Source organism: Pinus tabuliformis, chromosome 5_2 (genome assembly GCF_031772625.1).
Source record: "Pinus tabuliformis cultivar Carrire ecotype Pingquan chromosome 5_2, CPIR1, whole genome shotgun sequence".
Classification (NCBI taxonomy): Eukaryota; Viridiplantae; Streptophyta; class Pinopsida; order Pinales; family Pinaceae; genus Pinus; species Pinus tabuliformis.
Window position 1 is genome coordinate 362,601,336 of NC_142306.1, and position 12,087 is coordinate 362,613,422.

Here is a 12,087-nt window from a genome sequence, read left to right on the forward strand (position 1 = left end):
TTTTCCGGCCGTTGTCCCTCCGCCGAATCATTCTTCTGGTAATAGCTGTGAATGTTTCTTTTCTGTTATTGTGTCTGTCTGGGTCATAAACAGCGAAAACACTGCGACACTGCTAAATCCTGCCCATTTCTGTTTCACTTGGACTTCAAACATCCTCAAACATGGCATAACTTTCTATCGGGTCCGCCTTTCGGGTCACAGTCGCATATCGCAGCCGGCCGATCCCTTGCTTTTCTTTATATTTGGAAATTCATGAACAATGCTGCAAAACATGAGGAAATCGACTTTGGCGGACCCGAAAATATATGTTCGTTATCGGCATTTGCTAAGGCTTCCTGTGTATTTCCTTATACATTGACAATACACAAAATACAATGAAAATGGCCCCCGCGCGGACTTGAAATATTATGAAAAATCCTTTACAGTGTCATCGGGTCCGTCCCATCGGATAGGAGGCATGCTATATGTAAAGACCCCGCTCCTCAGAAAACGCCGATAGCGATATTCACCGCGGACCCGATAAGTTATCAAAAAATAACTCATAACACCGTAGGGTCCGGCCCACCGGCGATCGCTGATATATGTTAAAGGCCCATCCCTTTGTTATCGCCGATAGCGATACGCCGAAGCGATATCGGCGATCGCTCATCGGTAATGTATCATGTCACTGCCTCTGCTTACTCCGACTTGCGATATGCCGATGCAACCTGGACCATTGATCGGCCAGATCCGACGGCTGAGGTTGATGCAGATTCATAAGCCTGCAAATCTTGGTTTTTATGTGATTTTTTGGGTATTTTCACCTTCCGATAGTGTAATTCTGCCCTCCAAAGGGCTTCCCTCTTGCAACCTCTTTGATCAGTGGGCAGCTTTTGTCATGTCTTGATGATTTGAACAGTGAACATGGATTTTGGGCATGACTATAAGCATATTTGCAGCCTTTGAGAGCTTTTTGAATCTATTTTTAATCCATTTGCATAGCAAAGCTAACAGACTCCACTTCATAAAAATATCATTAATGTTTTCATCATCCATCTTTTATTCAACATTCATTTCTGCAATTTCTATGCAGACTTTATCAAGAGATGGTGTTGCCAGCCATGCTTCAATGAACTTTAATTCTTCTTTATAATCGTATTGTTTACCTGCACACTAGAAATCAATGTTAGGATTAAAAATATTTGCAGAACCATATTATTTTTGTTCTTTTTACTTTGTAATGAGAGCTTTCTCTCCTTGTCCTTCCTTCTCTGCCTTTGTCGCTTTCATTTCATTACTAATTTATGTTGCTTTAAAGAGGTTTTCTTCCTCTTGGTTTTCATAGTCAAGTGGTCTTCTCTCACTAGATAACATCATGTCAATATGATGTTTCTATTGCATCATATGCAACCATTTATCTTTGCCTTTCATCAAACTTAACATCAACAAATTGAATTGTTGCATTCACCATAACACTAGCTTCTCCAATGAAAACTTCATTGTCATCAACAATCATTGTTGTTGGATTCACCAAACCGTCTTCCACTTATGGTTGTGCAAAGTGGGATTCATGAGCATCTATGTGCTCCTTATCTTCTTCCTCTACAAATTCTTCACAGTCGTCATCGACTTGTGGTTGAGCACAATGGGATTCATGAGCATTTATGTGCTACTCTTTTACTTTTTCTTGTAAATGATCATCATCATTGTCATCCACTTTCAAATGGGATTCACCAAATTATTCATTTCGCTATAGATCTGCTACTGTAGATCCACCTTCATCTTCAACTTGAATACTCCTCTTATACCAAAATTCCTCTCAAGGGTATCCCATGCCTCCTTGGTTGTCTTTGCATCTGCACTGAGAGGAAGAATGCTGTCATCTACGCATTCTCTTATGCAATTCAATGCGAAGACATTCTTTTACCCTTTTCCTTCTGGTTCCTTCAAATAGGTCTCAAACGACACTTGTTGTTTCTTTGACTATCTCAATGTCTTTTCTTTTCCCATTTGTTGAGCGATGACTGATTGCAAGCTCAACAAGTAAATTGTCTTGTAAACATAGTGATTACCTACAATAAAAACATCGTTATGATGTCTTCTCTGCACAACTTCAAACAAATTCCACTGTCAACTGTGGCTCTTACAATGATGGTTGTAGCTCATGGTGGCAAGATTCATCTTTAATGCAATCTTTATCCAAATGGGTAGTAAGACCAAACACTTTACTTTATACTCTCATACAAATAAAGAAATCATTATGAAGCTTTATCACAAAGATATTGTTCCACAAGCATTTTTACAAACCCTTTTAATCTTTTTTTTTTTAATTTTTTATACCAGCTTTTTTTAATTTGATATAACAAGGTCTTTTTAAAATAAAGTCTCAACTCCCAACATTACAATAACCTTATTGAAAAAAAAAACCTAAATGCTTAAAAAGAATTTGGCTCAATAATACATTTTTAAACCAGCCCTTTTACAAAGACAGCCATGAAGAACCCTTTTTGAAAACAACACCATCATTCATCCAGGGCAATTAAAAAACTAACCAATTTGACTTTAGTCATTTACCTTTGAATTTTCAAGCGATTCATGCTTCCAATTTGGTTTGTGCTTCGTGACCAATCTGTTTTGTGCTTTGTGCCTCGATTTTTCCAGCGATTCATGCCTCGAGCTCCGAATCCGCTTGGTTTGCTGCGTTGTAAACAAAGTCGCTCTTTTTTCAAAACAATTGTGCTGAGTGCTATAGTGTTATCTTGTCAGAACACTTTTCTTCACGGGAAGGGTGCAATTCATTGCGTCATTTGTCAGTTTTATAAGTGTTTGTTTTCGTCGTACTTCCTCTTTATGCAGGGCTACGATGGTAACTCTGCATTTTTGTTTTAAAATCAGCTGGCTTGTAGTGTGTATTCTTTTTCTGCTGGGTTGCAGTGTGTATTTTTTTTTTTCAACAACGTTATCACGCTCACTCTCTCAACCTTCTTCATAGTGGCGATTTTTTCAAACACTATAGCCATTTTACTACTGCCTCACTCTTGCTCACGTTCTCTGTTCCTATTTCAAAGAGTCTTATGCAGACAAAGAATGAAATATGTGGAAGAGAGTGTTTTTTTCAATATTCCGAAAAAATAGATTACATAGGAGACATCAACAATAAATTATTGGAATAAAAATCAATAAAAACTTAACAAACTGAATTGAATTAGCACTCACTATAACACTTGGACCAACAGCTATGACACCAGTTGGAATTAATTTCGCCAACAATAAATTAGATAACAGATAAATTTAAATAAATATCAATTTATAATAAACATAAAAAAAAACTAATTTCATTATACATGTCATTGTTAAAATTAAAAAAATCATTAAAATTAATTAAATTATAACTTTATTTTAAATTAATGACTTCATAACTTTATTAATATTATTAATTAGAAAAATAATTAATATATAAGTTAAATATATATACATTTAGAAAACAGGTAATAAAAAATTCAATCCCTTTACCATGGAGCTTTATAATTCATAATCGTGCTTTGTTATAATATGCTGAACCAATACAATGGTTTATAAATACTATATGCTCAAAAACCATGATTCATTTTATATGGCACTTGTTTTTATTGTAATTTTTTTATTTAATCAATTTAGTTATGGGAGGAAACATCATAACTACTTTTTAGATAAAACTTTTGATTTGTGAATATTAAAAATATTTTAGAGTATTCTCTATAAGTTAAATTTCTATCACCCACTTAATAATTATTGATAATTAAATTAAAATTATAGAAATCATATTCTAAATATGATATAATTATATTATATTAACTTAATAATTAAGTATAAAATCTAATATTCCTTATATTAATTCTACCTTCAAATAAGGTCATTATTTATTCTTAGATTAATGACATCTATAAACCATGTTCTTTGGCTTAAAGTTGTATGTCACAAACAATAACATCTTAGCAATTACTATAATACTTTTTCCACACACACACACATATATATATAGATAGATAGGAAAACATTGAAAACTAACACAATCATATTTACTAATGTGGTTGTGCTAGTTGACAGTCGATGTGTAGGGGGAGGATTAGTAGACCATGGTTGACTATGGCTAAATATGTTCAAGTTACGATTAAAGAGGGTTTATTATGAGAAACATATAGTTGAATATGGATGACCATGGTTATTTGCAATTAACTAGTGACAAGCAACCATTAAACTCTACAATTCTACTATCTTTTGATTCAAAGTCTACATAAGCTACCTTCAAACCTCTTTCACACCAAGCAAAGACATAAAAATGATATTAGATTTGTTGGAAATAGTAAATTACTCTAGCTTGCATGCAATGCATGGAGAGTCACAAAAATAAACGTAAGTTTAAGTTCAGTCTATAATTGGAAAAGTCTAAGTTAACCAGAATCGAGTCAATTCTAATTAGAGTTTGCAAAATTCCATATTTGATAAATTAGGGCTTTAAATGAGGCTATTAAAACCAAGACCAACAACTCCGTTAATGTGTATATAATTTATTTTTATGAATATTTACATAAATGGGTATCAAAGCTAGAGGACATAATTATTTTTTTTGGGAATAGTCTATATTGATAGACGCAAAAGATGAACGAGCAGCTGCAACTGCCGTCAACCACCATTGCTGCATCCGTATTTGAATCCAAAGAGAGCGTTTAGAGAAGAGAGCCACCATAAGCCACAGTCATCGTTGTTGTGAGCATGCCGCAAGATTAAAGGTTTTAAACAAAAAATTCAGAAGGTTTTTTTTAAAGGGCTGTAGCCATGACGTCGATGAAGGTTTTGAGGTTGAAGGGTTTAAAAATTTACCGTAACTTTCCATCACAATGATGTGCACTATACCTCAATTAAAAAAGGGAGGAGGCGTAAAGTCAGCTTCAAAAGTCGGCATGTGTTAAGGTATTTATGGACGTGTTAAGACACCACAACTTTTTCCTAGCGAGTGATAGTATTAAGGTGTGCATATATTAACATATCCTTTTACAAGGAATTTCATCCTCATATATTGAGATGGTTGTTTTAAAAGGTCAAAGTGGAATTTACAAAAGGTGGTTTGAAAAGCAAGAGGCTTGGTTATCAAGTTTTAAAGCTTTTGTAAGACTCTTTGAGAAATGGTTAAAAATGTTGCACATATTACAAGTTTGTTAAAGGAATATTGAAGTTTTCTTTTTAGCTGGGAGATTTAAAAAGTAGGTTGAAGAAAGTGCATTGTGTGAAAAAATTAAGAAATAATAATTTTTTTGGAGATTTTTTATGAAGGGTTTTATTTTATTTGGAAGAGTTTAGTAATATTTTGCAAAATGATTTTTTGATTTTGTAAAAAGAGAATTAAAGAAAGAAAGGTGTATGGATTTGCATTTTTTTTTTTTTTTTTTGTTTTTTCTTCTGTTCTGTAAAGCATGACAATGTTTTAGGTTCATAATCGTCTCTCTTTGTGATAAGGATACATGAATCCTATGAAAATTGTGCCTTATAGGGGTACATATTAAAAATCATATTTTTTGGGGGGAATATGGAAAAAAAACGTCATGTAATAAGGAAAGCAGCCATAAGACAGAATGGAGACAACATTCATGGGTTGCAAAGTGAGAATGAAGCAGATTAAAAGAAGAAATCAACAAGAAGAGGAAGAGAACATTGACATATATAGAAAGGTTCAGGTCACAACCAAGAAACGAAGAATTCTAGCAGAAGATGGAAGAGAAATCGAGGTTGATTGGTGTAGCGTGCATTTGTTACCACTTACTATGTTTACTAGTAAAAAAATTGATTTTTGGGTTGTCAAAATGCAAATTTTTCTTTGAGGTAAAGAGTTAATTGAGTATCACCTGGATGTGGGTGATCACAACTGCAATCAATGATCGATTATGCCAAGCAGACACCTGGCCTGACGGATGGCAGGCGGAAGGTCTACAAGGTACGCGTCGTAGGAGGGCGCTTCAGGTTCATGGCAGGTGAATTAAATCCTGAACAGTCTCGAAGTGAGTTTGATATCAATGCAAGCATGGCTGCTCTGCACACAATTCGGCTCATTAACATGGATCTGCTCAACACCTCTGTTGCAGTTAATGACTCTGTTCTTTATGAAGCTAAGCCGCTTCAGCTCCCCTGTCTGGTCTTTCGTGTCGGCTTAATCGCTTGGCTCTGGAATCGTCAGGATTTTATCAGCACTCCCACCATTTCGGGTTTACTCTGTCTCAATCGTTCTCTCAGGTCTTTTGCTTCTGATACAATGCCTCGCAGCCGAGGTATCCCGCGTCGTGGAGGTCGGTCAGGGAACAGGGGTCGCCCTTCTCAACCTGCTCCTCAGCATGTTGCCCCCATTGCCTTAGTTCCTCCCTCATCTCCGCCTTTGGACCAAGATAGGCTTATCCCGAATAACTCTTACCAGACCTCCAGGTTTATATTCCAAAGTCGGCTCAACAGGCCTGTGGTGACGGTGAATTTTACCGTTTTTGTCTCAGAGGAGGAGAGCAACCAGCTCAGTTCGACTCCACCCGCTTCCTCACATTCTCAGGATGACAGTATTCTACTTGGGGATATGACTGGGTTGGTGTTTCATGTGGACCACATGCACGAGGATGCCCCTGTTTCGGAAGCGCCTCAGCAGCCTGACCCAGCTCAGGAAGATGTTATTGTATGCGGGCCATCTCAAAGAGTAGCTGGTTTTTTACATCTGGTTACTGATCCTGATGGAGCGCCGGTTCTGGACGAAGATGGGCTCGTGACCTGGGTAGCTTCACCAAGCCAGGCAAAGGAGGATATGCCAGCTTCTCCAAGTCATGCGGATTAATCTCTGCTCCTTTCTGACGGGTCGCCTTCTGGTTCACATGCTATGCAATTTTGGTCCTGTGTCTTTGATTTTGCAGTTAAATGTCCTTGTCTGTTTCATTCTCATGCTTCAGGCAGTAACTACAGCCAACACAGGTTTCAATTTTTGTTTTAAAAATAGCTATGCTAGTCGCTACAGTGTTTTTGAGGTCACTGAAGGTTATGATAATTGTAGTCCTGGTAAATTTTGTCAGTATGTCAGGGACCAAAATCAAATCTCTGAGGTCTGTATTGTAAATCTGGTTGACAGTTTAAACTGTAATGTCCCTGAGTTTTTGGTTGAGGAATGGCCTCGGCCTCCTCTGAGGTCTTGACCTCATTGTACATATTTTTTCACCTTTTTTAATAGAATTAGTATTTACAGAGAAAAAAAAAAAAAAGAGTTAATTGAATATCGGTTTAATAACCCATATGATGGAGTATGTAATGCTTTAGTATTAGATTTTATAAAATAGGCATTGGGTGAAAGGTTTTTATGCAAAGTAGCAAAAGCTACATCTTCCAAGGAAGCATGGAAGATCCTAGAAGCAAAATTTGGTACAAACGAAATTCACATGCAACAACAAGTTGTGTCACAATCCGTTGAAGAGTTAATAGAGAAGTTAGGCATAAAACTGAGAGTACATGAGTAAGACTCCAGGAGGACAAGAAAGCTTGGAGAATCCCACTCAAAAGTGGAGGATGGTCATGAAGACAATGAAAGTGAAACCCATTATGCAGACATCCATATGGATGAAGAAGTTGCAACAAATATTGTGGATAAAGAAGTTAAAGCCTTTATGTATGAAGCATAGAAAGAGCATTAAAATGCTCAAGAACTCCACTGTAACATGGATGGTGAAGATGATGGTGAATCCTACTGTGATGAGACACATGTGGATGAGGATTGCAAAGTGAGATGTGAATTGGTGAATCCATCCGCAAATAATGAATTTGGTGAAATTGAAATTATTAATGAGAACATGCATGCTCTGATATCCCACCATATGGTGGATGAGGATTATGTTGATGACGTGTGTTTCGCTTTTTTAAATAAGGATTAATCGTGGTAATATGGTAAGTTCCATGTTTGATGAAGAATTGAAGGTTGAAGCTACAACTTTAGTAGCAAGTTATGAAGCATTTGGAACTGCTCATGAAGAAATGTGTGATCTAGCAACAATTTATGATCAAGTAGAAGATAAATAATTCAAGAGTTTTTTATGGGAATAACCACTAACAACATAATAGTGTAAGATAGTCTCAATGAAGTTGAAGAGGTAGAGAAGGAAGAGGAAGAGAAGGAAGATCTCAATGTAGAGCATAATGAAGATGTTTTTAATGTTGTTTTTGAATATGTAGGTGTTCAAAATAACATGGGAGATGAAGTTGAAAACAAAGTTATTAATAAGTTTGTTGAAGATTTGAAGCTCATTGAAGAATGGATTGAGAAGACGATTGAACAAACTGATGATAGTTTTAAAGTAGCAGTTGAAATACAAGAGTTAAATGAAACGATGAACAAGAAAAAGGAGAGTCACTATGATTTTACATGTAGGACTAATGATGATCTTGAATGTGAAGATAACAAGCAAAAAAAGAAGTACACGATGATGAAAGTGAAGAGAAAAACATGAAAATTTGTGGAGAAGAAGAAGAAGATTTAAAGAAATATTTCAATTTTGGAGTTTTGAAGAAATTAAATTTTACTATGAGTTAATGTTATGGTAGCATTCGAGTGATCATGTGTATGATAATGATAAATTTAATTTTGGTTATAAGTTTGATGATAATGTGCATAAATGGAAGCCATCCATGAGTGAAAGAGTCTTTGAAGAGGAAGTTGTAGAAGACAAATTCAGAACATATACAAGAGAAGTCAAAGAAAAATTGCAACAACAACAAGTGGAGAAATACTGATCCTATAGCAAGAAAGCCAACCAAGAATGAAGCAATTTTGAGGGTATAGAATTTAAAAGAAATGAAAAACAAATTCCGGCAATGTAAATGTTTTGAGTCATTGTAAGCCTAGTTGAGACTTAGACCAACAGGCATGTTTAAGTGATGATTGAGTCAAATTTTATTACAATATTAGCTGAGACTTAGACTCACAACCATGTTCAAGCTATGATTGAGTCAATTTTTATTATAAGCATAGTCAAATCATGTTGATTCATGTTTGAGTTATGTTAATTCATACAATCGTAATTAAGGGTGAATGTTAGAAATTATAAATTACTCCCTATTGATGGGATGGAATAATCTGCCAACAATAAGGGGATCTCCCTGGTGTAGAATCCCAATTAGACTCTACACCATTTGGTTTAGGAGCCCCATCCGATATGTAGGCCCGAAAACCATCGCGTTTTTTGTGATTCGCTTTGTAAAAACAAACAACAATCATTAGAGAACAAAATATAGCCTTTGATAAATGTAAATACTTAACTTATGGAAATTAAGAATGTGAGATGATATGGGGTAGAACAATGGGTAAGTAGCGGTGACATGAATATTAAGGGAAGTAATGTTAGTAGAAACTCAAATAAAACCCATGTATTCAATACAAATAAGTTCTTTGATCATAAATAAATTCACAATTAATGATCTCATGAAAACATATAAAGCCATACAATCTCATATATGATATATGCTCAAATCAATGAAACAATCCACCAATAATAAGCATGAAGTAAGCTTAGCACATACCATCCGGTCACCATACGAAAAGTCTTACAATGAATGATAACACATGAAATATTGCACACCTAAACATTAGAGGCTAGAATACTCATCACATCATCACATGAAAATTTCATGGCATCTATAAGTGGAAGTATAAAATCACCACTTGCATTCACAAAAGGTACACTAGCTCTCAAAACAATATGCATCAATATTTTCCAAAACCAAGAGTCCTTTACATTCGGTCATGAGGAAATATTTATAGAAAATGGTTGATCTATTGTCTACCCCTGGTGACCCTTGAGTTACCTTATGACCTTTCATATTCTCATATAACTCTATAATATATTCTCTATTCCACTAATAGCACATTACATGAAAGCAAATGAAATGTTCCTAATCTACTAATCTAGTTATAGAGAGATCTGGGACATCCAAATGCAATTCTTGTACTCGGAATGTATGCCAAATTTTGTACTCCTTTGCAAGACTAGTAATCTTATGTTGTACCTTGTCCCCATGCCTGTGAAGACATTCTAGGGAATCTAGAAAGATGGTGGATTTCTTCACCTTCACTTGATTTGATAAAGTCATGCATTTTCTGTACATCCTTACAGGCTCCACCACATATTGGGCAATTGTTTCTTTCGTAACTTGTAAGTCCTCCATAGTGGAAAACTATTTAAAATGATTTAGGAATGCTTGGATTTCTTGCTGGACTTCCTCTTGTGGCCTTACGTCACTTACTTAACCCATAGAAGGGACTTTATGCACTTGAATAAAAAATTCTAACCCGCTCAACAAATGTTTGTATGAAAATAACACCTTGTCCAAATCCTTTCCTAACTTGTCATGTGAGTGAACCTTGATGCAGATTGCAACTTTATCATTTTCTACAGTTATCCAATCCTTTCTTGGAAGTGCTTCTAGTGAATTCAAATATTGAGTGGTCCACTCATGTATGCTCTCAATAGCTGCGGTAGCTAGTTTAAGCATTTCTCCCCTTTATTTATATTATGGTTGCATGGTTGGGAACGCCGATATAACCTATTGTAGATTCATCATTTCTTGGTAGAATAAGTCCATGACATATTCTAATATTGTCACCTCTTCTTGAATATATTCTTGTATTTTCTTGGTGCTTGAATGATTCATACACAAGGCTTGGCTTTCATTTTGTACTTGCACAACTCTTTTCTTTGAAGCTACAAGCTTGGCTTGTAGGTCAGCAACTTGTTTGTTCAACTTGCTCAAATTCTTCTCCATGGCTGCTACAAGTGTAGTTCCAACCGAGGAAACCATTTTGAGGTTCATGGTGGTATTTATGACAATCTCCTTTTCTGTGACTGCTGATATAGGTTTATCTGGATTCTTCGCATAACACTTCCATCTTTCCTACATTATCTTGCATTGTATATGATCGAAACTGAGCTTGGTAATATCCAACACCTCTTCTTCTTCATCTTGTGAAATATCCAATTCTTGAAAAGAGTCCTCCAATAATTAGAGTAGATGGTAGGATATCCAAAAGAGAAATATCTCATTACATTTCACACCCTTGTGGCTACTAATCATTTGCCACTTTTTTCTCTTGTTCCTTGAGAGGATCCTGCTCAATTTGTTTTGCCAGGGCTTCTTACTTCCTATTACCTTCTTCCCCCTCTTTCTATTTATTTGATTCTTATACATTCTTTTTTTTCTTCCTCTGCTCGTCTTTTGAGTTATTCCACCCCTTTTTTCTTTCTTATCTCCTCCTCTTCTTTCGTTTTCTTTTGTTCTACCTCCTATATCCCTTTCTCTTCTTCTTCCTTCTTACGATGTTTTTTTTCTAGTAATTTCCTATGTTGTTTATCGTTTTCTTGTTTCATGGATAATTCTTTCTCTTGTCCCTTCTGAGCTTCTTCTTCTCTTTTTCTCATCTCCTCTTCTCTTTTACTTTTTATTTATTGCTTCTTTTAGTCTACTTTTGTGTTCCTTCCTTCAATGTATTCTTATTCATCTTCTTTATCTTCCTCATATTGCTCTTGTTGGTCACCCTTTTGTTTCTTCTTCTTCTCTTTATTGCTTTCTTGTTCCTTTTTTCTTTTGAGAAAGGTTCTTTGGTCTTCAAGACTAATTTTTTCCCTGACCTCATCATCCGATTTTTCTCTTTCCTCCTCTTTCTATTTATTTGGACCTAATTCCCTAGAAACATTATAGAAGTTATTAATCTTATCCTCATCATCCTCTTTAATATGTGTATAGGCCCATCTAAAGCCAATTGCCTTACAATGTTCAACTACAACACCATTCAGATCATACCTTTGGTATTTCAGATCAACATAATAGTAACCTTTCAATTCCTCAACTTATACTTCAACTTATTTAAAGTTTTCAAGAGTATATGCTCCAATTGTTAAGGTGAATGAAAGCTAAGGTCCCTTTTTATCCTTTGCTAATGTTTTGGATAGGCTAGTGGATAATTGGTAGCAAACTTCTTGCAAGAGAAATCTATCTATCATTGTTGTAGGGAGAGTGTGAGGAGGCTTATATTTTCCAAAAAACATGATAGATGTTGCTTCCATA